Source organism: Bos indicus, chromosome 4 (assembly GCF_029378745.1).
Source record: "Bos indicus isolate NIAB-ARS_2022 breed Sahiwal x Tharparkar chromosome 4, NIAB-ARS_B.indTharparkar_mat_pri_1.0, whole genome shotgun sequence".
NCBI classification, from domain to species: domain Eukaryota; kingdom Metazoa; phylum Chordata; class Mammalia; order Artiodactyla; family Bovidae; genus Bos; species Bos indicus.
Window position 1 is genome coordinate 52,059,654 of NC_091763.1, and position 11,662 is coordinate 52,071,315.

At 40.8% G+C, this 11,662-nt stretch overlaps 1 protein-coding gene across 3 annotated transcripts in view; it reads right to left on the reverse strand.

Annotated features, from left to right (window-relative positions):
• The window catches only part of MET (MET proto-oncogene, receptor tyrosine kinase), a 114,650-nt gene extending 104,739 nt beyond the window's left edge, over positions 1–9,911 (reverse strand). For 2 of the 3 annotated variants that reach the window (XM_070787800.1, XM_070787799.1), the window contains exon 1: positions 9,676–9,911. The gene's annotated coding sequence lies outside the window, so the exon portion shown is untranslated. Of the gene's footprint in view, positions 1–9,565 lie in introns of all 3 variants that reach the window. The other variant, XM_019958725.2, reaches the window with a different exon arrangement.
• Between the last annotated feature and the right edge of the window lie 1,751 nt (positions 9,912–11,662).

An 11,662-nucleotide genomic window follows, 5' to 3' on the forward strand; every position in this document is an offset into this window, starting at 1 on the left:
GTTGACCCAAAGCCCTGGCAAAACTTGCAGGTCTTCTCTTTCATTATCTATTTCCTATACTTGCAGCATGAGAGTTATTGCAAAAATGTCTTAAATTGAATCACATTTTCCAAATGTACAAATACAGAAGCATTTGACTGCTCATTTATCAGGCTGTGAGACCTTTAGAGTTTAAAAAATCCCCTAAATGAGAATGTGTACAAACATATGAATATATAATTATTACTGATGGTTTGGTCAACCACTGAAATAGAAATTAAGAATGTCAAAACCATACAAATAAGTTACTCCTTATACACTGTTATCTACAAACAAATTTCAAAACAAGTTTAATGATAATATATGTAGTCAGCAAACTTTCAGATTCACCTAAAAAAACCTCTAATTCAAGACCATAATAGCACAGATTTCCTTTTTGTCCCCACCAAAATATATTAAAAAAAAAAAACAATAGATCAAATTCTGGCACCCCAATGTCATATAGAAACAACACACTTTTGACCAGGAAAGCTTTTCTGGGAACAAAATGTGATGAGTTGTTAGAAATTCACAACATGGTATCAAGAAGAATGTCAATGACCATGATTCAGTTCTATGCCTTTGTCCAAATACCACTTTTTTTCTTTTGGAGAGAAATTACTCTCTCCATAGCCTTCAATACTCTAATCATGTGCATTTCAATTGCACTTAAAGCTACATGCTTATTCCAAGTCTATATGGGAAGTCTAGTTACCAGAAAATACACACTCATAAACAGGAAATCTAACTACAGTAAGAAGGTATTTTCCCCCCACACAATAGAGTTCAAAGATGTGACACCTATACAATTTGGAGCAAAACTAAACACCACTATTATTGTGGAGTACCCCTCTCCCCTCTTATATTATGGCAACTTATGATTATAGCATTATGTTTTCCAAGCCTGTTTGAACTTGCTGCTCTTGCTTACAGATACAAATAACCTGCCCTTTTCTGTGCAAAGCTTTCAATCAGTAAGCATGTCAAGGTGGATAGAAGGATGGCAGGAACAGTAAAAGGGGGAAAAATCAATTTTTAGAAAGCATATGTTAACAACTGAATATTTAATCAAATTAGCCTAGAAATTCCTTCCTATTTTCAGCACTCTTTGTAAGGCTGTTTCTTCATGGTACAGAATGAATTTCAATAAGTGTCATATGTTTAGTTATATGGTTTATTTTTAAAATTTGTTGAATCAGGTCACTGACTCAGAATAGATCTCATTCCAAGATATGACAGATGGATATTGATACTGAATAAAAAGATTGACATTAGCTGGAAGGTTCTGGGCAGAAGTCATTCACTTAACATTTAACAAAATATTTACTGAGCACCTACTGTGTGCCAGGATAAAATGATAAACATTTGGACTCTATATTACAATAAAAAGGAGTTGTTCCAATACAATTTCCTTGGGGTTAGTAAGGATTACAATGGAATACCAATAGTAAGCAAGGTCTTTAAAAGCACTTACATTTTCCACATTGCATCAGAAAAATGCATTAGTACTCATTCAAACATCCATTTTGTCATGGTTGCAGGATTTTAGATCTAACTCAGATTTTTGAAGATACTGTTTACTGACCCTTAACAAAAACCAACTTCCTATTTTTCTGGAACAAAAGGGGGCTTACATTATTTCAAAGATTTCTTAGACATCAAAGAGCTTAGAGAGACATACAGTTTATGGGTAATGATTTAGGATTTAGTGAATCAAAAACACAAGGATTAGATTTCCTTTAAAAGACCCCTAGGTTTAAATTTTAAGAGCCAAAATGCTGGTTTAAACATATTTTACTCCTGAGAAAAGCCAAAATTTATTTTTAAAGATATTCTGAGTTATCTTATGGAGCTAAAACTTGGCTAGGTTTTACTTTCCCACATGATTAGGGCTCAAAGGAGACAACCTACCTTCTGCTAAACAAATTTACTCCACCTCTCTCTGCTTTGTAAAGACACATTATTTCAAATCTCTAGCTCTGAATGCTCTTGATATTCTCAAGAAAATATTAAAAACCAGAAAAATCCCATAATCTTATTGAACAATTGAAGTACATTTGAATTTCTCCAAGTCAATTCTTTCTTTTACATACCACTTTAAAACTGGACCCAAGATTCTAGGTGCTAGATTCAGATTTCCAACTACCAAGGAACAAGAGATCATTTCAAAACAGGAAAAGGCCACTGATCTTAATATGTACACAGCTTCATGATATATTATTATATTTGCATTTAAAATAGTAGGAAGAAATACAGTACATAATCTTCCGTTCTAACACAATAGCCTTCCGGAAGGCCGCTAGCCTGGGTATTTCACTGAGTTTTTAGGATTAAAGGAAACAAGTCAGTGCACAACCTATGAGCTTTTATTCCTTTGGAAAAAATAGGTTTGCAAAAATAGGAGGGCTTTTAAAAGGCTCTCGAAACCAGCACAGTGCACGTTTTGAATTTCAGTAGTAGAGGAATAACAACTGGTGAAGTTAGACAGATCATAAAAAACAGAACAAAGAAAGCACCAGTATTCCAAACAGAGTTTATTCTGAATGAGAACTTGGAAATAAAATGTGAAATATACATATAAAGTTATAATGAATTTAGATTTCAAAAAAAAATGCTGTAATTTAAGAATGAAATAACTGTACTACTCTTTAGTTCAGAATATACAGTTTGATAGAAAGTACGTGGGTTGATGAGTTTAGGAAAATAAGTATGTGCCAATATAGATGATGAATTAGGGAATATCTCTTCTTAAAATTGCTAAGTCAATTTTCCAGTGAGGTAAAAAGCCTGAGACCTCTAAAGATAAAGTACTTTACCGAGCTGTCTGGGGTTCTTTGGCCACGCATGCTGCTGACGGAGAAGGCAATGGCACCCCACTCCAGTACTCTTGCCTGGAGAGTCCCATGGACGGAGGAGCCTGGTAGGCTGCAGTCCATGGGATCGCTGAGAGTCAGACACGACTGAGTGACTTCACTTTCACTTTTCACTTTCATGCATTGGAGAAGGAAATGGCAACCCACTCCAGTGTTCTTGCCTGGAGAATCCCAGGGACGGGGGAGCCTGGTAGGCTGCCGTCTATGGGGTTGCACAGAGTTGGACACGACTGAAGCAACTTAGCAGCAGCAGCAATAGCTGCTGAATTAAACAGTATCTGAAGCTAATGCCAAGTGGGACCACTTGGCATGCAGAGTTGTGGCCAAGAACACAAGTGAGACTACCAGGAATTAAATCTGGCCTGCAAACACTTTGGCTCTCTAGGCTGCACAATTTTAAAGATATTGAGTCAACATTTTTAAACTGGGAGATTTCTAGGTTTAAAAATTCTGAAAGACACCACATGGTCCCATGCCACTCACTGAGCCTCACAGCAACTCTGATGATGCCAAGCAGTGGCTGCCCCCTCTTCAGTTCAGTTGCTCAGTTGTGTCTGACGGAGACCTCATAGACTGCAGCACGCCAGGCCTCCCTGTCTGTTACCAACTCCCAGAGTTTACTCAAACTCATGTCCATTGAGTTGGTGATGCTATCCAACTATCTCATCCTCTGTTGTCCCCTTCTCCTCCTGCCCTCAATCCTTCCCAGCATCAGGGCCTTTTAAATCAGTCAGTTCTTCACATCAGGTGGCCAAAATATTGGAGTTTCAGCTTCAGCATCAGTCCTTCCATTGAATATTCGGGGCTGATTTCCTTTAGGATGGACTGGTTGGATCTCCTTGCAGTCCAAGGGACTCTCAAGAGTCTTCTCCAACACCACAGTTCAAAAGCATCAATTCTTTGGTGCTCAGCTTTCTTTATGTTCCAACTCTCACATCCATACATGACTACTGGAAAAACCATAGCTTTGACTAGACGGACCTCTGTTGGCAAAGTAATGACTGTTTTTTAGTATGCTGTCTAGGTTGGTCGTAACTTTTCTTCCAAGGAGCAAGTGTATTTCAATTTCATGGCTGCAGTCACCATCTGCGGTGATTTTGGAGCCCCCCAAAATCGTCTCTCACTGTTTCCACTGTTTCTCCACCTATCTGCCATGAAGTGATAGGAACACATGCCATGATCTTAGTTTTCTGAATGTTGAGTTTTAAACTTTTTCACTCTCCTCTTTCACTTTCATCAAGAGGTTCTTTAGTTCTTCTTTGCTTTCTGCCATAAGGGTGGTGTCATCTGCATTTCTGAGGTTATTGATATTTCTCCCGGCAATCTTGATTCCAGGTTGTGCTTCTTCCAGTCCAACATTTCTCATGATGTACTCTGCATATAAGTTAAATAAGCAGGGTGACAATATACAGCCTTGACATACTCCTTTCCCGATTTGGAATCAGTCTGTTGTTCCATGTCCAGTTCTAACTGTTGCTTCTTGACCTGCATACAGATTTCTCAGGAGGCAGGACAGGTGGTCTGAAGAATTTCCCATCTCTTGAAGAATTTTCCACAGTTTGATGTGATCCACATAGTCAAAAGCTTTGGCGTAGTCAATAAAGGAGAAGGTAATGGCAACCCACTCCAGTGTTCTTGCCTGGAAAATCCCAGGAACCAGGGAGCCTGGTGGGCTGCTGTCTATGGAGTCACACAGAGTCGGACACAACTGAAGCGACTTAACAGCAGCAGCAGATGTTTTTCTGGAACTCTCTTGCTTTTTCTATGATGCAACGGATGTTGGCAATTTGATCCTTGGTTCCTCTGCCTCTTCTAAATCCAGCTTGAACATCTGGAAGTTCATGGTTCACATACTGTTGAAGCCTAGCTTGAAGAATTTTGAGCATTGCTTTGCTAGGGCTTTTTCTGAGCAAATTGTTGTTCCCTAGTAAAAGGGTTGGAGAAGGCAATGGCACCCCACTCCAGTACTCATGCCTGGAAAATCCCACGGACGGAGGAGCCTGGTAGGCTGCAGTCCATGGGGTTGCTAAGAGTCAGACACGACTGAAGCAACTTAGCAGCAAAAGGGTTAGTTTTATTCATTTAGGTTACCTGTTTACAAATCTTTATACAGGATATAGACAAAACATAAGTGGGGAAGAAGAAAAGAAGAAGAAAATTCAATATACTGATTTAACACTGGAAAGGGAAAAGGAAGGACAGAGAAGGCAAGAAAAGAAGTACATTGCAGACAGAAGTTGTAAACCATCAGCAACTGCCTCCTTTGCTGCGTCCAGATTTATACTATGAAAGGGATCTGTGACAAAGGCTGTTGAGTATTACTCTAATCAAATTCTATTAGGCCAGGCTCACAGTGTAGAAAATAAGAAGGGAAATTGTCTGAATCGAGCAATATCACTGATCAAGAATGAGGTGTGGGAATAAATGTAAGAAAAGATCATGGTTCTCTTCTTTCATAGTCCTCAAACCAAGGGATGTGGGTCTCTCCTTCAACCTCACCCTTGAGACTGTAAGGAAGTATGGCAGGCACTGTCCCAGTACTTCCCATAAATGACCATGGAGTCCATGTACAGCTGTGCATTGCACAATTTCAGAGAGAAAAAAAATGAGAATGACACTCTCAAGGAATGCAAAGGAGAGGTCCTGCTCCAGATATCCACATGCCTCATTCTTTCATTTCCTTTAGGTTCTAGCTCAAAGGTCACCTCTGAATTAAGGCTTTCTCTGACCCACTACTGAATTTTTCAGTCACCAGTCCATTCCCTCCTATCTTACTACTCTCTCTATGCTTCCTTATAGCTCTCATCATCACCTCACATACATTTTATTTCTGTATTTTATTTAGTTTGCCTTCTTCAATATAAAACAGGGCAACATTAAGTCAGAGACTTTTGTCTGTTTTATTCTTTGCTGCATTCATTGCCAGAGTCTAGAATTATGCCTGGTAGGTGCATAACAATTTATTCTGAATGCCTAAACCCTCAAACACATTCTTAAGAGTATAAGAAACTGGCTTTCACTAGAACCTGTGATTCTTTGACCATATTTCATAATTGCTCAGGTCAAATTTCATAATTCTTTGTTATATTAGAAAAAATACTTTTCAAATCCTATAGACCATTATATAATCTACATGGCTCATAAATTTTATATAATTTCTAATTACCTTATAGTTACAGAATTTCTTATAGAAATATAAAACAACAGGAGTAACCTGTATACACATACTTGCACAAATTTACACAATCACAAAGAAATATGTATACCTGAGTATGTGATTGGCTAGTTCACTGTTGTTTTTTTATTTCACTATGCTCACACCTCCTGTTACAAATGCCACACGTGTGATTTTTCTCTCAATTACATTTTACAGCTTATAAAAACACATTCTTCATTTTGTCCCTTGAAAAACAAAGTGGTCAGATTTTACTGGATGTTTTTATTGAAACAAATCCCAGGGGGAATATACTAAACTGTTAAACACAGCTGAAGAGATATCTGAGAATGGGGTTTCTGATAGAAGTGTAGATTACAAAATTACTCACAGCTCTAATCTGATAATAGAAGAATGCCCCACACATATGAATGGAGATCTTTCTTGGTATGCTTTACTACAAAAAGAACAAGAAAGGAAAAAGAATTGGAAAAAAAGATGAGAAAAACTCCTGAGACTAGAAATGTTATAGTCATCATTTATCACTAACTGAAGAATCCCAACATACACCTCAGTGGAAAATGGTTCAAATAGTAAACCTTCCTTGATGACCGGGCAGAGGCTGTGGGGTGCCATGAAAATAGCATGTGAGCTAGGCTCACGCACAGCTGCCTTGTCGATAATATGAGGAGGTTAAGATACTGGTATCAACCGTGCCTATTTTTTAATGGTGTTGTAATATCAGAAAGATATGCTCAGAAGCAGCTTCAAAATTTTAAGTTCCAATCTTGTGATTTAAAAAAAAAAAATTATCTTAATAGCAAGTAGGTTGATCTCTTTGCTATTAAATAATAGAATTTTTTTCCTAAGGTTGTCATTCGGTTATGAGATCCCCCTAACAATTATGGACCTTGATTCCATTTTGCATGTGATTGATTTTTCTGAATATTTAATTCTTCAAGGGCAGATATTTCATTTCTTCCTTTTTAAAAGTGTTCCTCTAGTACCAAACACATATGATGTTTAAGTTACAGTTCTTAGCTATTTTTTGCTAAGGCAAATGTGGGCCTGGCAGCAACTCTGTTAAGAACAGGGAATCAAAGTGATCCTGAATTGACATTAGTCAGTATATTCATCATTTATTACTAACAAGTGACTATTTTACACTGAGGAAAGCCCATGGAGAAACTCTGCCTGGAGGGCTAAGTGTCAAAGACACCAGTTTCAACACACACCAGTGAGGTAAAGATTAATTCCCTAGCACTTGAGTCTGCATATTTTCTCCCTTTAAGGTGGCACAATTAGGAAATTCAGTTTTCCATGAACAAACATTAGCAGCTCAAGAGAAATACGGGGGGATGACAGGGAAAGGAAAGCATAGATGATTCTGGTGAACCTAATGACAGTAAAGAAGAAACCATGAAATCACGAGATATGGAGGCACAGACGACTTGAAAGCAGCTCTAACCAAACCAAAGGGGACAGATGAGGAGGAAGGTGGCAGAGAGATGGGAGGTGCTCTCAATTTGCAGGGAACTGTCATCATGAATGTGTCACCAAGGGTATCGGTGCAGTCAGAGAAAGGTGTGTCTCCTGAGAGAATGGTAGCCCTTTTGATTATTCACCTTGTTGTGAGGTGACCACATTTGAGAAAAAGTTTCTTCAGGCTATTACAGAGATGTGCAAAAGGCAAATTAGACTAATGTTATTTTGGACTTTTTTTTTTTTTTTTTTACCAACAGTTAAGGAAATTGATTTTTGATATGCATTTTTTAGTCTAATCCTCCTTTAAACAAATTTTAAAGAATTTCAAGATTATAGTAGGTTGTAGTCTTAACATGAATTTATAAGGGGTTTTCTCCTGCTTACAAAAGTATCATTTTTCTTCTACCGTAGGTTTAAAAGTTATGAAAATACTACTTATGAACTTTCATACTGACTGGCTGTGGTTTAATCTAATACATCTTTATCATTCAGAAAACCCTCATCCACTAATTCTGAAGGGACATAGAGTACATTTAATGTAAACCTCTATTGTGATGTATTAAGAACAAGGCAATCTTTGAAAAAGCAGTAGTCAGCAGATCATCTTCTAAATGTTATAAATTATACCACGTTAAAAATCAAAATATATTTAGGTAGTAATTATAGGCTTATGCACTGTAAAGTCTGAAACAAAGCCTGAATAGAATTTTTAAAACACCAGTAAATTTTACAAGGAATTAGCCACAGTTTTGATACTAAAAAATTTCTTATGAGTGACGTAAATCTTACTTGTATTATTCAGCAGTTCAGAAAGAGTTAACACTGAATACATCACAGACTTGCAGTCTACAACTGGAACCAAAGCCCCTCACTTTTTGTTCCATTAGGGAAGATTACATGTTAAAACAAAACCCAATAAGCTTAAACCTAGAAAGAAAAGCTATGTACCTGTAAATAATCCAAGCACCATTTACAGTTTACATAAAAGCACAATTTATATCCTAGAAGCACACAGAAACATGATGTACATCATTTTCAGATCATCCTCATGCAGAAAAAATTCATTAGTCAGCTATAATAGTTTAGCTGTAAAGGAAAATAATGTCTGAATCCATTTGCATGGCAATGTGCATGTGTCTGGTTGATGGAACTGACAGAATAAGTCTCCACCCAACTCTACAAAATGTGAACACTGTTCTTAAAATTCAGGAGAGGGTCCAGATACTCTATATTCTCTCCAACGTCAATTTTTACAATCCTCTCAGATTCATCGACTGTCTTAACTTGGCAATTAAAGGAGCCTGATTATTTTGCCTAAGAGAGTTGACAATATTTCATTCTGCTCAGGGCTCCTTTGAATATAAAACTGTGATAAGGTAAAACACACTGGGCGACTATGCATGCATGAGCTACAGGAACTCTCTCCAACTGCCAAATTAGTAAATGGCTCTTTTAAAACATAAAAGGTATGAAATGTGAAACCATACTTTGGAGTAAATTCTGCATTGGCAATAGTCTGTGAAAATACCTTCGTTTCTGGTTTAATTATTGGATCAGCAGCAGTACACCAGACTGACCTCTGGTTATAATCTATTTCACCTAATAAGATAGATGTCCTCCACAGAGCCCCAGCAAAGAAAGTAAGATTGAAAATGATGGATCACAAGACCTGTGTATTTGCCAGAAATTAAAAATTCAGCCCCTCACAGAAACACCTGCCCCTTGGAAGCTGCCCCACGTAATGTGCATAAAGCAAGGCTGGAAACTAGAAAACTGCTTGCTTGCTCCTTTCTGGTCACATCACCCTACGACAGGGTGACTCGATCCCTTTTGTAAAGGCTGAGTCAGATCACAGCCTTGGAACTTGCGGGCAGTAACAGTCACACACCATCTCCTACCCCAGCGCCCCTCTCTCCTGAGTCACACAGGTGGCTGTCAGAAGCAACTCCCTAAAACGAAAAGCCCCATTGTAGTTTCGACCTAGCCTCTGGGGCCACAACCGTTCAGTTTCTGAAGCCCCTGAACTCTCACCCACCTTTCTGATCTTGCCCTCCTGAACACCAGTCAGGTCTCCGGGGGAACAAAGAGCAGATCGGCCAGGGCCAGGGGTGGGGGTGGAAAAGCAGAAGCGGGCTGGAGTTTTACCTTGCGGCACCCAGGAACCGGCGGAAGAGAAGTCAAGCGCGCAGGGACCACCCGCGCGCTCCGCGCCTCCCTGCCTCCTCGCAGCAAGTCAGCTGTCGTCCCGCATTTGGCTCCCGCCCTCTGCTGGACACCGCATCTGGTCACAAAGCGCTGGGGGCGCCGCGGGCGGCGAAAGCCTCCGGGTCACCTGCGGCCGGGCCCAGCCGCGCACTAGTCCGCCCTCCGGCTGCGCCCTCCCTCCGCCCCGCTCTCCCTCCGCCCCTTCCCACCCTCGAGCTGCCCGGCCAGTGACTCAGCCGGGCACCGGCGCGCGCGGCCCGGGGCAGCCCGGGCACGTCCAGGAGGAAGCACGGCCAGGAGAACAGACTCGGGCTTTCGCCCGCCCGCCCCTGCACGTGTCAGCCCGTCTCACGCGAGGTCCGTCCACCTCGTCCACAGGTCCCAGGAGCGCAGAGGTGGGGACTGGCAACACCCTGAGGGGGAAATCGGCCCCCGCCCTTCCTGCCGCCCGCGCGCCGCGCCGGGCCCCGCGGGGGGTCGCGTTTCCTCCCGCCCCTCCCCCGCCCACGACAAGGTGAAACTTTCTAGGTGGAGTAGTTTTCTCGCCCTGGCCGCTCGCACTCTCCCCGCCCTCAGCTCGGGCAGTTTGAAGTTAGCACAGCCTGACGATAAGCGGCAGCGAGTCTCCCCCTCCTGGTGCCCGTGTGGCTAGCGGCCCTGAAGCACCGAGAGCACTAGGCGCGCACACGACGCGCACGAGGCGCGCACCCCCGCGCTACCGGCGCGAAAGCTCGAGGCTCTGCTCTAAAGAGCTTTTCCCGCGTTTCATCTCCGTTGGCCGCGGAGCGCTGACGCGGGGACGCGGAGATTTGGGCACCACACAAACAGGGAATTCTTTGTCAGATAAGGAGATAGGAGGGGGTAGACAAATTGTCCCAATGGTTTCATTAATGCAATGATTATCCCCTATTATGATAACTCAGATTTCTGAAGGGAGGAACAACAGGAGTTTAACCCTGAGGAAACTTGCTTCTTTAGCTCCCCCACCACCACCCTTTTACCCCTCCCCCCTTCATAGCAGGAAATAGGCTGATTAAATAACTAGGCAAACAACACAACAGAACAAAAGTTTAATTCTTAAATGTGGAAATCACGATATTAAGAAGGGGGGTTGAGGGCTTGGTGGATTATTTTTGTGTTAAGGTAGCTTTTTTAAAAATCTCACGTTTAAATATAAAGCTTATGAAAGTCACAGCCTTGCCTGTAAGGACTGAGCAGGTCTCCTTTCCAACTCTCTCAAGGGCTAGTCAGATAATGGCGGCTGTTAGTTAATGAGAGTCAAGGAACAAAACAGCATTTACTATGCAGGTTCAGGAATTATTTACCACAGAATTAAAAACAGAAAAATATAGTTGGCACACTTATCGTTTTCCTGAGAGCTTTTATGAGGCAGGCACTACACAGAGCACTTTCAACCCTCAAAAGTGATTTACCTCATGAGTCCCCAATTTTGTGGAAAAGGAAAGTTCTTGTTATTTTAGGTAATACTAGCGCCCGGCATGGAACCATTTCCAGATGAGGAAACCAAGAACCTAAGAATTCCTAAGAGCCTCACCCAGCTGGTTAGTTAAAGAGGAGAGATTAGAAGCAGGCTATCAAGTCCCAGCCCAGGTGTTTTTCACACCGTGCCAAGAGACTGCAGGCTGGCAAGGCCACCTAAACAACCCAGTTCTACTGAAGATTTTCTGATATCACATGACACAATTTAACAACGACTACTTCACATTAAAATAATCATATTAAAATGCTAATTTACTAGTTGAAGGGCGCTGGTACTATTGGTGGACAGGTGAATTATATATTTGGGTTCAGTACAAACTTTCAATTTCAATAAAAGAATAAATTAATGAATTTACACACACACAACTAGCCATAGCTGTCCAAGGGAATGATTAGAGTGCTGTTTCTATTTTTCTATTTCCTGGTT